Genomic DNA, 15,722 nt, shown 5'->3' on the forward strand with positions numbered 1-15,722 from the left:
ACATGGGACAGAGATCGATTAGGATCACAGCGGGAGTTCCACAAGGCTCCATCCTTGGTCCAACGCTCTGGAACGGGATGTACAACGGCGTGCTAACGCTGAAACTGCCCAAAGGAGTTGAGATCGTTGGCTTTGCGGACGACGTCGTCTTGACGGTAACAGGCGAGACGCTGGAAGAGGTGGAAGTGTTGTCAACCGAGGCAATCGACATGATTGGTAACTGGATGAAAGGAGCGAAGCTGCAAATAGCCCACCACAAAACGGAAGTGTTATTGGTCAGTAACTGTAAAGCGGTACAGCGGGCGGAAATCACCGTCGGGGAGCACACCATAGCCTCGAAGCGTGTGTTAAAATACCTGGGAGTGATGATCGATGACCGGCTAAACTTCAACAGCCACGTCGAATATGCCTGTGAGAAAGCTTCGAAGGCCATGAACGCGATAGCTAGAATCATGCCGAACAACGCTGGTCCCAGCAGTAGCAAGAGGCGTCTTCTGGCCAGCGTGTCATCATCGATACTGAGATATGGAGGTCCAGCCTGGGTTCCAGCGCTGGTAACGAAGCAGAACCAAAGGAAACTGAGCAGTACGTTCCGGCTCATGGCCATGCGAGTCGTGAGTGCGTACAGAACCATCTCGTCGGAAGCAGTATGCGTTATCGCCGGTATGATCCCTATCGGCATCACCCTGGCGGAGGACAGTGAGTGCTACAGGCAGAGAGAAGCCGGAAGAGTACGGAAAGTTGTGAGAGTGGAGTCATTGGCTAAGTGGCAACAGGAGTGGAACACGACGGAGAACGGTAGATGGACACATAGACTAATACCGATTCTTTCGACCTGGGTGAACAGAAAACACGGAGAAGTCAATTTCCACCTAACGCAGTTCCTGTCTGGCCACGGCTGCTTCAGGAAATACCTGCATCGGTTCGGACACGCAGCGTCACCCCTCTGTCCGGAGTGTGGCAACGTCGATGAAACGCCGGAGCATGTGGTCTTTGACTGTCCAAGGTTCGAGGCAGTGCGAACGGAGATGCCCGTCCTTAACGTGGAGAATGTCGTCGATGAAATGTGTCGAGAGGAGGACTCTTGGAATGCCGTCAGCAGGGCAGTCACACAGATTATGTCAGAGCTGCAGCGTAAATGGAGAGAAGAGCAGCGATCTAGCAACGCCAGCTAGCGCTGAGAGTACGGCAAGTGCATGAGCACAGCCACCCCCCGAAGTAGTCGCTTCACAGTGGTCCCGGGGGGATCCAGGCAGAGGAGAGAGTAAGGAATGGGTTTTAGTGGAGCTGCACTAGGCAACTAGTGGATACCACACCGTGCCACCTTCACTACAGGCCAGGCTTCTTGAAGCTTTCCTAAACCTTACTATAAAAAAAAAAAAAAAAAAAAACACACACACACACACACACACACACACACAAACACACACACACACAAACACACACACACACACACACACACACACACACACACACACACACACACACACACACACACACACACACAAAACGGAGGAGCAAACGTGTTCGCAAGGAGTGGGATATTGCAGAGATCACCAGTGTCGAACCTGGGGGTCACTGCGAGTTCCAGCAGCAGCAGTAAGTTTCAAGAAGAGCAGCCAGGCGTTGGGCTAAGCCAGATATTCACACCAATATCCAGTAGTAGCAAATCCCAAGAACTGCAGCTCGGGAGAACCAAAATGACGGAGGTCAGGAGGAAGATCGATGATCTCTATGTGTTCGTGAAGGATAAAAACAACGTACACAAAGAGATCAAGCAACTTGTGACCGGTATCAAATCCGGCATAACAGTGGCAGATCGGGAATGTCAAGAGTGGAGAAAAAGGGCCGAAAATGCCGAAAAGGCTCTGCTGGAGGCCAAGGAGAGCATAAGACTGGCTCAAGCACATGAGACTCCGAAGGGACCCACAAATCTACGTCCTGAAAAGAGAGATAGGGATACGCCAGGAGATGAGGAGGAGCCCAAAAAACGCAGGGACGACGAGGAAGGCATCAAGGAGATGGGAGAAAATGGTGCGTGGCGTAAAGTCGAGAACCAGAAGGAGAGGAAGAAAAAACAGAAGGAAGATGAAGTGAGGAAGAAGGAAGAGGAAGCGAGGAAGAAGGAAGATGAAGCGAGGAAGAAGGAAGAGAAGAAGAAGGAAGACAGGAAGAATAAGGAGAAGCCTAGGTCTCGTAGGGAGAGAAGCAAGGGTGACGCTCTGGTTGTTGAGGCGAAGGACAAAACGTCCTACGCAGCACTCCTCCGGAAAGTGAGAGAGGATCCGGAGTTGAAACAACTAGGCGAGAATGTGGTGAAAACCAGGCGAACCCAGAAAGGCGAGATGCTATTCGAGCTGAAAAGGGACCCTACGGTTAAGAGCTCAGCTTTTAAGGAGTTCGTCGAAAAATCTCTTGGCGAGACGGCGAACGTAAGAGCCTTATCCCAGGAGTCAGTGGTCGAGTGCAGGGATCTGGACGAGATCACAACAGAAGACGAGTTGAAAAGTGCGCTGAAGGTGCAATGCAACCTGGGAGACGTACCGATGGCAATTCGGTTGAGAAAGGCGTATGGTGGCACGCAGACGGCGTCGATACGACTTTCTTCGGACGCAGCTAACGAGCTGCTGAAGACTGGCCGAATCAAGGTTGGGTGGTCAGTGTGCCCGTTGAAAGCTATTCCTCGGGTATCTAAGAAAATGGAGAGATGCTACAAATGCATGGGCTTCGGTCACCAGGCGAGACACTGCAAAGGCCCTGACAGATCTGATCTGTGCAGGAAATGCGGAGAGAAGGGGCACGTTGCAAAAGACTGTACAAAGCAACCGAGGTGCATGCTCTGCAAAAAGGAGGACGGAAACGGCCATGTGACGGGAAGTTTCAGGTGCCCTGAGTTCAAGAAGACGATGGTGGGCCAGCAAGAATGAAGGTAGCCCAAATAAATCTCAATCATTGTAACACAGCACAGCAACTGTTGTGGCAGTCAACAACGGAAACAAAGTGCGACGTTGCAATCACTTCAGAGCCATATCGAGTCCCTCTCGATAATGGTAACTGGGTGGCGGATAGAGCAGGAATGGCGGCCATACAAGTCATGGGCAGGTATCCCATACAACAAGTGGTGGCAAGCTCATATGAAGGTTTCGTGATCGCCAAAATCAATGGAATCTATGTATGTAGTTGCTACGCACCCCCGAGATGGACAATTGAGCAGTTCCACCAGATGCTAGATGGGCTCACCGAAGAGCTCATTGGACGGAGACCAGTCGTCATCGCAGGAGACTTCAATGCTTGGGCAGTGGATTGGGGGAGCAGATGTACCAACGCAAGAGGGTATAGCCTGCTGGAAGCTCTGGCAAAGTTGAACGTCAGTCTGGCCAACGAAAGAACCATCAGCACCTTCCGCAAAGATGGTAGGGAATCCATTATCGACGTTACTTTCTGCAGTACGTCGCTAATGGCAAATGTGACCTGGACAGTGTGCGAGGAGTACACCCATAGTGACCATCAGGCGATCCGGTACAGTATCGGCGAACGAACACCGGTGGAAATGCGGAGGACGAAAGTAAGCGAGCGGAAGTGGAAGACGAAGGCATTCAATAAGGATCTCTTCATCGAAGCTCTAAGGGTAGACAACAGCGTCCCGGGCCTAAGCGCGAATGAGTTGACCGAATTATTAGCAAGGGCATGTGACACAACTATGCCGAGAAAACTGGAGCCAACGAACAGGCGGCGTCCAGCCTACTGGTGGAACGAGGAAATTAGCACCCTCCGTGCTACTTGTCTTCTAGCCAGAAGGCGTGCTCAGAGAGCAAGAACAGAAGCAGACAGAGAGGAGCGCAGGGTGGTGTTCCGAGAGGCCAGGGCTGCACTGAAACGAAAGATAAAGCTGAGCAAGTCAAATAGTTTCAAGGAGTTGTGCCGCGATGCCGATGCCAACCCCTGGGGCAACGCATACCGAGTTGCGATGGCGAAGATCAGAGGCCCAACGATGCCGGTTGAAATGTGTCACAACAAGCTGAAAGTCATCGTGGAGGGACTTTTCCCACAGCATGACCCAACGAACTGGCCACCTACACCATATGGCGAGGTAGATGAAGACAACGTTGAACAAGTCTCCAACGAGGAACTCATAGCAGCAGCGAAAGGGTTGAAAGCGAATAAAGCTCCCGGCCCGGATGGAATTCCCAACGTGGCGTTGAAGGCGGCGATCCAGACGTTCCCGGACATGTTCAGGATGGTGCTGCAGAAATGTCTGGACGATGGTCAGTTCCCTGATAGGTGGAAGGTACAAAAGCTTGTGCTGTTGCCGAAGCCCGGAAAACCGCCGGGGGATCCTGCATCGTATAGGCCAATATGCTTGCTGGATACTGTAGGAAAGCTCTTAGAGAGGATCATCCTCAACAGGCTGACGAAATGCACGGAGAGTGAACACGGATTGTCGGAGAGACAGTTTGGATTCCGGAAAGGGAGATCGACGGTGGATGCAATTCGGACAGTGATTGACAGAGCCGAGAAAGCTTCCAAACAGAAGCGGAGAGGAAATCGATACTGCGCCGTGATTACGATCGATGTCAAGAATGCATTCAATAGCGCCAGCTGGGAGGCCATCGCCAAGGCGCTCCATAGAATGAGGGTTCCAGGCTACCTCTGTAGGATTCTAAGTAGTTATTTCCAGAACCGGGTCCTTGTCTACGTGACAGACACGGGGCAGAAATCGCTTAGAATCACGGCGGGGGTTCCCCAAGGCTCCATTCTAGGTCCCACGCTGTGGAACGGAATGTACAATGGCGTGCTGACGCTCAAGCTGCCCAAAGGAGTTGAGATCGTTGGCTTTGCGGACGATGTCGTCTTGACGGTAACCGGTTAGACGCTGGAAGAAGTGGAAATGTTGGCGGCTGAGGCGATAGATACGATTGGTAACTGGATGCAAGGAGCGAAGCTGCAGATAGCCCACCACAAAACAGAAGTGATGTTGGTCAGTAACTGCAAAGCAGTGCAGCGGGCAGAAATTACCGTTGGAGAGCACACCATTGCTTCGAAGCGCATGCTTAAGTATCTGGGAGTGATGATCGACGACCGGCTAAACTTTAATAGCCACATCGAATATGCTTGCGAGAAGGCGACGAAGGTCATCAACGCAATAGCCAGAATCATGCCGAACAATTCTGGTCCAAGCAGCAGCAAGAGACGTCTTCTGGCTAGTGTTTCCTCATCAATACTAAGGTACGGAGGTCCAGCCTGGATTGAAGCGCTGAAAACGAAGCAGAACCAAAGGAAATTGAGCAGTACGTTCCGGCTCATGGCCATGCGAGTCGTGAGTGCGTACAGAACCATTTCGATGGAGGCAGTATGCGTTATCGCCGGTATGATCCCAATCGGCATCACCTTAGCGGAGGACTACGAGTGCTATATGACGAGAGAAACCAGAGGAGTACGAAAAATGGTGAGAACGGAGTCGATGGCTAAGTGGCAGCAGGAATGGGATGCAGCAGAGAACGGTAGATGGACACACAGGCTAATACCGACTCTTTCGACCTGGGTGAACAGGAAGCATGGAGAAGTCAACTTCCACTTGACGCAGTTCCTGTCTGGTCATGGCTGCTTCAGGAAGTACCTGCATCGGTTCGGACACACAACGTCACCCTTCTGTCCGGAGTGTGGGAATGTGGAAGAATCACCAGAGCACGTGGTCTTCGAATGTCCTAGATTTGATGATGTGCGAGAGGATATGCTCGCCCTTAGCACGGCGAATGTCGTCGAAGAAATGTGTCGAGAGGAGGGCACCTTTAACGCCGTCAGCAGAGCAGTAACGCAGATCATGTCAGCGCTGCAGCGAAAATGGCGGGAAGACCAACTAGAAAGTAGTAATGTGCTCACACAATTGCGAACTGAAAGCCGAAGCCGGGAGAACTCTCCGTCAGAGTTGGCTGTATCCACCACCAGGGATAACCGAGTAGAACGTGACGCTGGGAGCTAAATGGCTCACAAATTGGAGAGACGATCAGCGAACTGGAAGCGCCAATTAGCTGAGGTAAAGTGAGGTGCGTAATGCACGGCCCCCTCCGAAGTAATACGACAAGTGGTTCCGGGGGAAAAGGGCAAGGCGTCTAAGGAGGTTTTAGTGCGGTAAGAATCCCACACACCGTGTCACCGCGACTGTGCGCCCAGTCGTCAAGCGATGGCACGATGGCCTTTTTGAAGGTTTCCTCCTTGCAAAAAAAAAAAAAAAAAACACACACACACACACACACACACACACACACACACACACACACACACACACACACACACACAAACACACACACACACACACACACACACACACACACACACACACACACACACACGCACACACGTACACACACACACACACACACACACAAACACACACACACACACACACACACACACACACACACACACACACACACACACACACACACACACACACACACACACACACACACACACACACACACACACACACACACACACACACACACACACACACACACACACACACACATACACACACACACACACACACACACACACACACACACACACACACACACACACACACACACACACACACACACACACACACACGCACACACACACACAAAGAATTTGCGTTTGGTTCTGAATATGGCGATGAGTGTGCGCAATATTACGCAATTCCATCCTCCCTATTCGCACGCGCCCGAGGATCGGAGGCGAATGCCACTTCGACTTGTTTCGTCTACTTACTACTCTCTGACGACTGTGCTGGGGAAGCAGCATATGGTGGATTTGTTAGTTAATTCGACGCTTTTGGACAATGCTGGACATTGACCAGTTTTTCAATAGTTTCTTGTTGAAAATCAACATTTGGAAGCATTATCGATGCGTAGCCATATTTCTGATCGATTGGTGATAAAATTATTGAAATTTGGCCAGGGGCAGCTATTAACGTTCAAAATCTTTCTTAATTTGTTACATGTTCCATTTTCGGTTTTCACAAAGTGTACCCCCATATAGAAATCAAAGACGTAGTCCTACGTCAAAAAATATGAAGAATTATACTGAAATATTCCAAATTAATTTTCTCTTTAAGTCGACTTCTTCTTTATATGATGAGCAGTTCTTTGAAAAAAAAAATATTTTTTAAATTCCAATTAAAATAATCGGGTTTTTCCCCTTGCCCGAGCAGGACAAAATAACTGATTAATAATGAGAGACAGAAGGATTAGTATTTTCCATTTAATTCCACTACTTTATTTGCTTATCCTTGACAGATACGCGTATTTCGTCTACAATGTGCAGACTTCTTCAGTGTCTTGTACTAATGGTACAAGACACTGAAGAAGTCTGCACATTGTAGACGAAATACGCGTATCTGTCAAGGATAAGCAATAAAGTAGTGAAATTAAATGGAAAATACTAATCCTTCTCTCTCTCATTATACAGGTATTCCACTAAGACGCCCACATTCATTAGAACTGATTAATACCAAATTCAGGTATGAAAATAGCATAACTGGCAACCTAAATATGGTATTAATGAGGCTGACATAAGAGGAAATATATCAAAAATAATACCTCAAAATATTCTACGAAAAACGAACAAATAAATGATTAAGTTATTACAATAAAAAACGGATAACATACGCTTCCCGAGAAGGAGAAAATAACAAATGAATACCTAATTCTGATCTGATACCAACATTTGGTATTGACCAGCATGACATAAGAGGTAAAATACAAAAAAATAATACCAAAAAATTACATGCAAAATACTTTGTAAATACCAAAAATTGATATTTGGATACCAAAAGAATAGATGGGTGCTATTGTTTTGGTATTGCATTATCAAAATTTGGTATTGGAATGGTATTGTGGGAACATTTTTTTTATAATTTCTGGTATTTTACCTCTTATGTCAGGCTCATCGATACCAATTTAAGGTATCGAGATATTCGTTCCTGCTCGGGTTTTTCAGATGCCAGATCTTCTTATACAAATTCAATAACTCTTTAAGGTGTTATTGTCTAAAAACTGAAAGATCACATTTTGTTATTTTGGTATTCATTTGATATTTTACAAAATATTTCGATAACTGAGTAATGACAAAACAAGATTTTATACCACAAGCATACCGAAATCTGGTATCATACCACATTAAGATATTCATTTGTTATCGATTGGCTGTCGGTTCCTGCTCGGGTGGAGTTAATTCCTTCTTTATAGCTTGAGCTGTTCTTTGAGAGGCATATTTTTTTATGAGAAATACAATTGAAATACTCACAAATATTTTTTTCTCTTGGAGTTGACTCCTTGTTTACAGCATTGGCTGTTCTTTGACAGATAAAATAGTTTGAAAAACTCTATTGAGATGACACAAATAAATTCTCTCTTGGAGTTGACTTCTTCTTTACATCATGAGCTTTTCTTTGACAGATAAAATCCCATCTGAAAATTCTCAAAAGTAATATCTCTTTTGGAGTTGATTCGGGTAGAGGAGAATTTCGGATTTTTAATCCACGATTTTGTAAGTATTTTTAGGGTGAAAAAATGGACTTTTTTTTTTCCTAAGGCCACAACTTTTGAAAAAAATAATTAAAAAAAAAATCGGTATACGTATTTCTAACCCAAATTTCATTACTAATCAGGATTTTTGTTCGATTTATGTTCCAGGATCATATGGAAAGGAGTATTTTCCCACGCCGTTTTCCGACTTCCGCGCGAGGACGCCCGCGCGACCTGGTGCACCGGCCACGGGGAGACGCCAATCGAGTTAAAAAAAATACAAATTGTAGTTCGAAGGATGACTAATAAATGGGATATAACATATTTGCCCTCCTTGAGTGTTTTATTGCTTAAAAAAATTAACGAAAATGCCTTACTTTTTGGACGTTCACCCCCTTAAATGGTGATTGTTTCATTTTGAACGGAGTTCAGGAAAGGGTTTATTTTTCCCGATTTCCCTTCGAACGGAATCTTGATTTGCGGCTATCAATTAAATACCCATTTGCACTAAACTATTGTCAAATTATCCTAGGAATCAGATTGTACTGGTCCCGTCTTTTAGTGACCTCTGGACAATCATATTTTACCCGATTCTCCCCTCACAGTTGAATAAACTCGTATATTATGCAGTTATATAAATTGGCCCCATTAATATTACAATAATGTAACAATGTCCGGCGAATTGAATGGTGATTGATTATTGAAACGGAAACATGGAATTGTGCTCCAAATATTCAACTTATCTAACGTTTATGCTATTATCTATTGTGAATGCAATGCAATTAATGACTTTAAATATTGTGGGGCAAAAGCACCCACTCCGAAACATTTTCTAGCCTAAAAATACCTTGAAAATACCGTGCATTCACTGACTAGGCTATGTCCGGCCCTAATTTATTAAATACGCTTTGAATAAACTAGATCAAAGCTTACAGTTTTGATATAGTTTCTAGAATAGAAAATTATCAGAAAAGCATGCTTTAATCTGGTACAAAAAGATCATATTTTGTAGTGATCTTGTATGCGAGAATCGATATTTCTAACGTTTTCACCTTAGAAAGGATATTCGACTCAAATTACATCACCCTCTGGGATAAAAAAGCACCAACATTTTGTTGTTGTCGTGTGATGAGTTCTGCTACCGACGATTGCATTAATGGTGCTACTGTTGTACCGAAAACAGAGCATTTTCTCAGGCTTTATCACCCTTGTCCTATCGCTGGCATTGCGAGAGCTCATAACTGTGATGTTCCTGTGAATGGGATGTAAAGCAATTTTCTCTTCTCCGGGAACATCGAACAATGATGTGAAATATGAAATGACAGGAGCACCTTGCGTTAATGTTTTCAAAACATCGGTTATCTGCCGATCGGAAGGTGAACTATTCAACGTATGGGAACGATGAGAGGGAGGATGTCATTTGGTCAAATTAATAGGATTGAGATAGGTTTTCCCCCATTCTTACGGGAAAATGTTGATCTGGATCGTGAGAAACTTTTCGACTCAGCCGCTTTCACATCAATACTCGACAGCAGCAGCTACAACGGTCCAGTGCGTGATGGTCATTTAATGTACGTATACTCGGAAAGGGATGAGTAGGTATTGATATAGAAACACGGAAGGCAAATTAGCAACGATTGATGCAATGATGACGATGCTCATGTTGCTCATCGAATTGCGTCGGAGGGAAGCACGGATGCACTTTTCACTTTTCGCCGTTGATGGATGCTTTTCGCTCAGCGATGGGTATGTATTTTCGAGGGGTGCGCTATGAGCATTCCGATGCGCGGGTACCTTCAGAACTGCAAAGCGATGATGTTTTGCAAGAGGGTGAGCGTTTCGTAAGCATGTAATTACCAGGTGCCATATGGCTGCTCGTTTTAGTTTTTATAGTAGGGGGATCACCTTATAGGCTGTATTTCATAATATGCTGTATGATTTTTAGTTCGTTCGAAAAACTGATTTAAACTAGGTAAATGATTGATTTGACATAAATGTATCAGCAAAATTAATCAAGAGAGATTTTGGATTTCAGTCTATGCTCCCATTTTGGGCCTACCGCTAAAACATAGGCTTTTTATTAGTTTTTCGACATAAATAGGAACAAATGCTTAAGAATTTATTTTACTTTCAGAATTTTTTTAAAATTATATCGGATTGTAAATTATACATTTAATATATTTTTTCCTGTTTTATGTTACAGTCATCAGTTCAAATCATCAAAAACCAGACCAATTGAATTAGCGGTGATCCAACAAGGGGATTCTAAAGGGTCTAATGCCTCCGTTAGAGATAGAAACTAATCGAATATGTTTATTCCGTTTCCTTAACTCTTAACTATTTCCAAAGTCATGATTGTGTTTTGGGTGACGGATTATGAAAGAAGTCAACTGCCATGGACAATTCATTTTATAATTCCTTGCTTTTTCTTATCACCATAACCTTCGTAGTATCCCGTAGGGAAGTGGAATCTTTCATTGAATACTTTGCTGCACTTGCCATTCGTGTTGGTACTTACTTACTTAGCTGGGTCACATATGAAAGCCCTCTTACTCGCCCATCTTCGATTTCTTAATGCTTGATGCTTGATATGGGTTTGCAAACTTGTGGTTAAAAGTTGATGAACGAATTCCATTTTTACTACCTGTAGTTGACAATGCCCTCAGCGACTCTTTTTGCTCAGCATGTGCCAAAAAGAACCTGCTACTTAGTCTTAACGTATCCTAAATAAACACGAATAGTATCTTTCGGTTCAGCATGGACACCCTAATTAAATCTTCTTAGCACCATTTTCAGCACTAATATTTTTAATGAAAATTAACTCCTGCTGTGGAGGTTTTACCGCTGCACTTGTTCGATCCAGCCAGAGATGCTTGACACAAAGCGCAGTTATTATGACAAATTGGCAGATTGTAGTGCAAGAAAGAGTGAATAGGCAAAAAGAAAGGGATCATCGTTTCGTACTATCACTGGCTTCGGATAATCTGAATAAGTTGTTGAGCCTAATGTAAATCAAACATTTGTTTTTCGTTTGATGGACAAATGAAAGAAGACAGATGGATTATGCCAAACCCGTTTGGCAGCCAACATTGTTTTTACTATGGGGGTTATTCTGCGATCTATTCTGGTCGAGCGGTGAATAATGTCATTTAAATATTAGTTTCCATGCTGATACGGCACGTGCAGAATAACCCCCAATGTGAATTAAACTGTGCAAGACTTCGAATTTTCTAGTACGATACGTGTGCCTTACCGGAATGTTTGTTACCGCACAAGAGCATCTTCTACGAAATAATGCAGGCAGCCACCTGATGATAATGAAACTACTCCGGCTCAAATTTCGAATCCAACAAAAGATGCATGTTTACATTGAATTTCTTGGTAAAGTGAGTAGTTTCCAGCGTGATCCATCATAAAAGACCTGCCTTTTTGAGATCATTGTGATTTCCCTCTGAAAAGCTATCAAGATTTGAATCCAACGATGCGTACCCTTTTGGATGCCTCTCGTATCATTTCTAACCCTTATGAATATGCGCTCCTCGCGTACACGAGTGTCGTTGAATCTGATCTTGTGATGGTGAATGTGATCCTGCCGCGATCACGTCTCATTTGCCATGGTTCAGCATAAGAATTTTAAGGCCCTCATGACTTGAGAAAAACAGAGCATAGCTTCCCGTTCTTTGTTGGCTGCAGAAACACAGCTACAAGTTTCTCCTATTACATGGAACATTTGCGCGGGCGGTAACTTGCCCGATGTAGATGAAGGATAATTATTATGCCTCCTTTCTTTCGGTCGTTGCTGCACAAGTGATCTTCAGTTTTTAGCGAATTGATTTACCGTGTATATGGTATTGTTCTTTTTTCCATTTATTTTTTCCCTGATTCTACAACCCCAGACTTCTTGGTAGGATCGGATGACATCGTCGTGGGAAGCTTGTCATGTTTAGCGATGAGATTGCTGCTGGAATATGGAATCCTTTTGTTGTTATCTGGCTTGATGGCTCTTTGCGTCTCATTTTTTGAATTGAATTGTGTTTTTCCTGGCAATGATGTCGAGAACTAATTGCGCAGTTCCTTTAAGAGGGGTGAAATATTATTTGCTTCTTAACGTATGTAGGTCTGTGGCGGCATGTTCTATATAAGGGGTGATGCACGTATTATGCCACGCTCTAAGGGGAGAAGGGGAGGAGGTGTACGATTATGTGTCAAGCAATGCATTAGGTATAAGAAAAATGTGACAAAAGGGTATTCATTTTCCTAAATTTAGCGTGACATAATTAATGCATGGCCCCCAAGTAATCGGCTTCTGGTTGAAGCTGACGCAATAGTTTTCAATGTTATCAATTTCGATGGTGTATTAACAGTTATAATTCCGAACCTGTAAAATGTGTGTCGATGCTGTAAATAAGCTGGCTTCCCGGAAACGAGAAAGTCGCGCTATGTCATAGCATCGAAATGCATTTTGCAGGTTCTGTATTATGACACTTAATTATCCGGTGCATTTAAATTAAACTACAAAATTTAAAAAAAGTAGGGCTGGTGTTATCGAATTTCCACAGATGATAATTGGAACACATCATAATAGGAACGTACAGTCATGACTGGTACATCTACTTTATCTGTTTAAAAAGATGTACATGGAAGGTACGTTGAATATTAAACATGTTTACATTATAGAGCATGATCATGATTGATCACCCGTGTATTCTACTCTGTTATTGTCAGATCAGCTGCAATTACATCTAGAACCAACAGATGATGCTTGGGTCTAGCAATCATCCTCAATGTGTTATAATATGCACAGCAAAAAATAAATTTTAATATTACATCCAAGAGGTTGCACTTCAATCATGTCGAAAATCTCATGTAATTTGTATGGCAGTTCATGTAATGTATTAATGATAATTTGGACTTTTTGGTAAATAATATTACACCAATTTTTGACACAATTGAAGAGCATCCACTTTGATGTGATATTAAAATTAATTTTTTACTATGTGGTGATCTACCTCAAATTAGTAACACCACCCAAGTAACAATTTCGGTTTTATTAGAGTTCTGGAGACCATTATTTAGACTTGTAGCATGCTTTAAAACCTCCATAAAACTTGCAATGTTACTTGGGCAGGCCGCGTCCGAATGCAGAGTAAGAAAGGATTGTGTTGACGTGATACTCACTTTGTTGGAAGCCGAGCACTCCTCCGCAGTTCCACGAGAAATCACTGGGATGTTGGATAAAAAGGTTGAGTATGCACCACGTACCGTTTAGGCAAACGGTACTCTGAATTTCAGTAATGGGTTCGAGTTAAGAATAAAAGCTACTAACGAATCTTGAATGTGGAGGGACATGACATTAAACTCATGATGTTCTGCTTAGTAAGCAAAAATGGTCGCTCTAAGAACACCGAGCCCCTCATATCACATCACACCACTTATGAGCGAGTAGTTGAAGCCATTCAAACTCGGCATCGACGAAAACGACGACAATTTTCACAAAACACGATAAGCAAGTAATGTGACTATGAAACTCGTTACATGGAACCTAGGTTTGGTCCGACGATATTCTGCTCAGAAAGCAAATATGGCTGTCTGAGGCAGCCAAGCCGTTCATATCACAGCACACCACTTATGATGGAGTTAATGCTATAACCATTCAAACCCGACGCGGGACCCTTTACACCAGAACAAGCCACGCTCGATGTGTGATTTCCCAAGTAAAGGGTGTCCACGATGAAATTGCCACACACAAAATTGATTCGCAAAATTCGAGTTTTCATCCGATTGCCATCAAATTTTCAGAAATTGAGAAATAACTATTAAACTTCATTTTACAATTTTACTCGTATTTTATTTACAGATCATACGCAAATGCCCGCACCTTGGCCTTAACCCCGGCCATAAGATTCTGCACAACCTGTGAATCAACCGTTTTTTGCATGTAAACCCATACTTTCTTCAGTTCCTCGACTGTCTTCACTACCTTAGGTCGTTTAAGAAGGTGCTGCTTCATAATCGCCCAGTATTTCTCGATGGGGCGGAGCTCCGGAGTGTTGGGAGGGTTGAACATTTTCGGCACGAAATTGACCTTATTGTCCGCATACCACTTCAGCACGTCCTTGGAGTAGTGGCATGAGGCCAAATCCGGCCAGAAGATTGTTGGGACGTTGTGGGCCTTCAGGAGAGGAAGCAGCCGCTTCTGGAGGCACTCTTTTATGTACACCTGTCCGTTCATCGTGTCCTGGGTCACGAAAGGTGCACTCCGCTTCCCGCACGTGCAGATGGCTTGCCAAACCAGGAATTTCTTCGCAAATTTGGACATCTTCTGAGTGCGGACATGCTCCGGAACGCTGAACTTATCCTTGGCCGTGAAAAACAGGTTGCCGGGGATCTGTTTGAAGTCGGCCTTCACATATGTTTCGTCGTCCATGATGCAGCATTCAACTTTCGTCAGCATGTTGAGGTACAACTTCCTGGTACGGGTTTTGGCGCACTTGTTCTGCTTCTCGTCGCGATTAGGGGCCTTTTGTACCTTGAACGTTCGAAGCCCAGCTTTGGTTTTGGCCTTCTGGACAAAACTTCGGCTTAGGTGCAGCTTCTTAGCCACATCCCTAACGGAGGCGTTCGGATTTCGGTTGAAGGCCCCAACTACGCGGTTGTGATTTTTGGTGTTGTACGGAATACTTTTTCCTTCACTTCTGGGCTTCCGATCGGTGGTCAACCGTTCCTCGAACCGCTTAATCACTCGCGACACCGTGGAATTCGCGATTCCCAACGTTTTAGCGATGGAACGATGCGAGAGATCCTTGTTCTGGTGATGCATGCGCAAGATTTTATCACGCACGAACTGTTCTTTCGACTCCATTTCCGCGAGTTTTGATCACAGGAAAACTTGCAGGATGTAAATAATGCACTATGAACTAAATCCACCCAAATTTTGATTTAATTCTACCCAACGGTTAAAAAGTTAGAGCAATTTCATAGTGTGGCAATTTCATCGTGGACACCCTTTAACATTGCAGGTTTTATCGCGGTTTTATAGCATTCTACAAGTCTAAATCGTGGTCTTCAGAACCCTCATAAAACCAAAATTGTTACTTGGGTTCCCTTTCACAGACAACAAAATAGAGTACCTGACACTGCAAAATATGCCTAGTACCTTTATTCACTACTCAATTTAATAAGGTTTGACTGGATTTTTGAATTGCAAAACTG

This window comes from Ochlerotatus camptorhynchus, unplaced genomic scaffold, assembly GCF_037179485.1.
Source record: "Ochlerotatus camptorhynchus isolate MF236.1 unplaced genomic scaffold, CSIRO-AGI_Acam_v1.1 ptg000369l, whole genome shotgun sequence".
Classification (NCBI taxonomy): Eukaryota; Metazoa; Arthropoda; class Insecta; order Diptera; family Culicidae; genus Ochlerotatus; species Ochlerotatus camptorhynchus.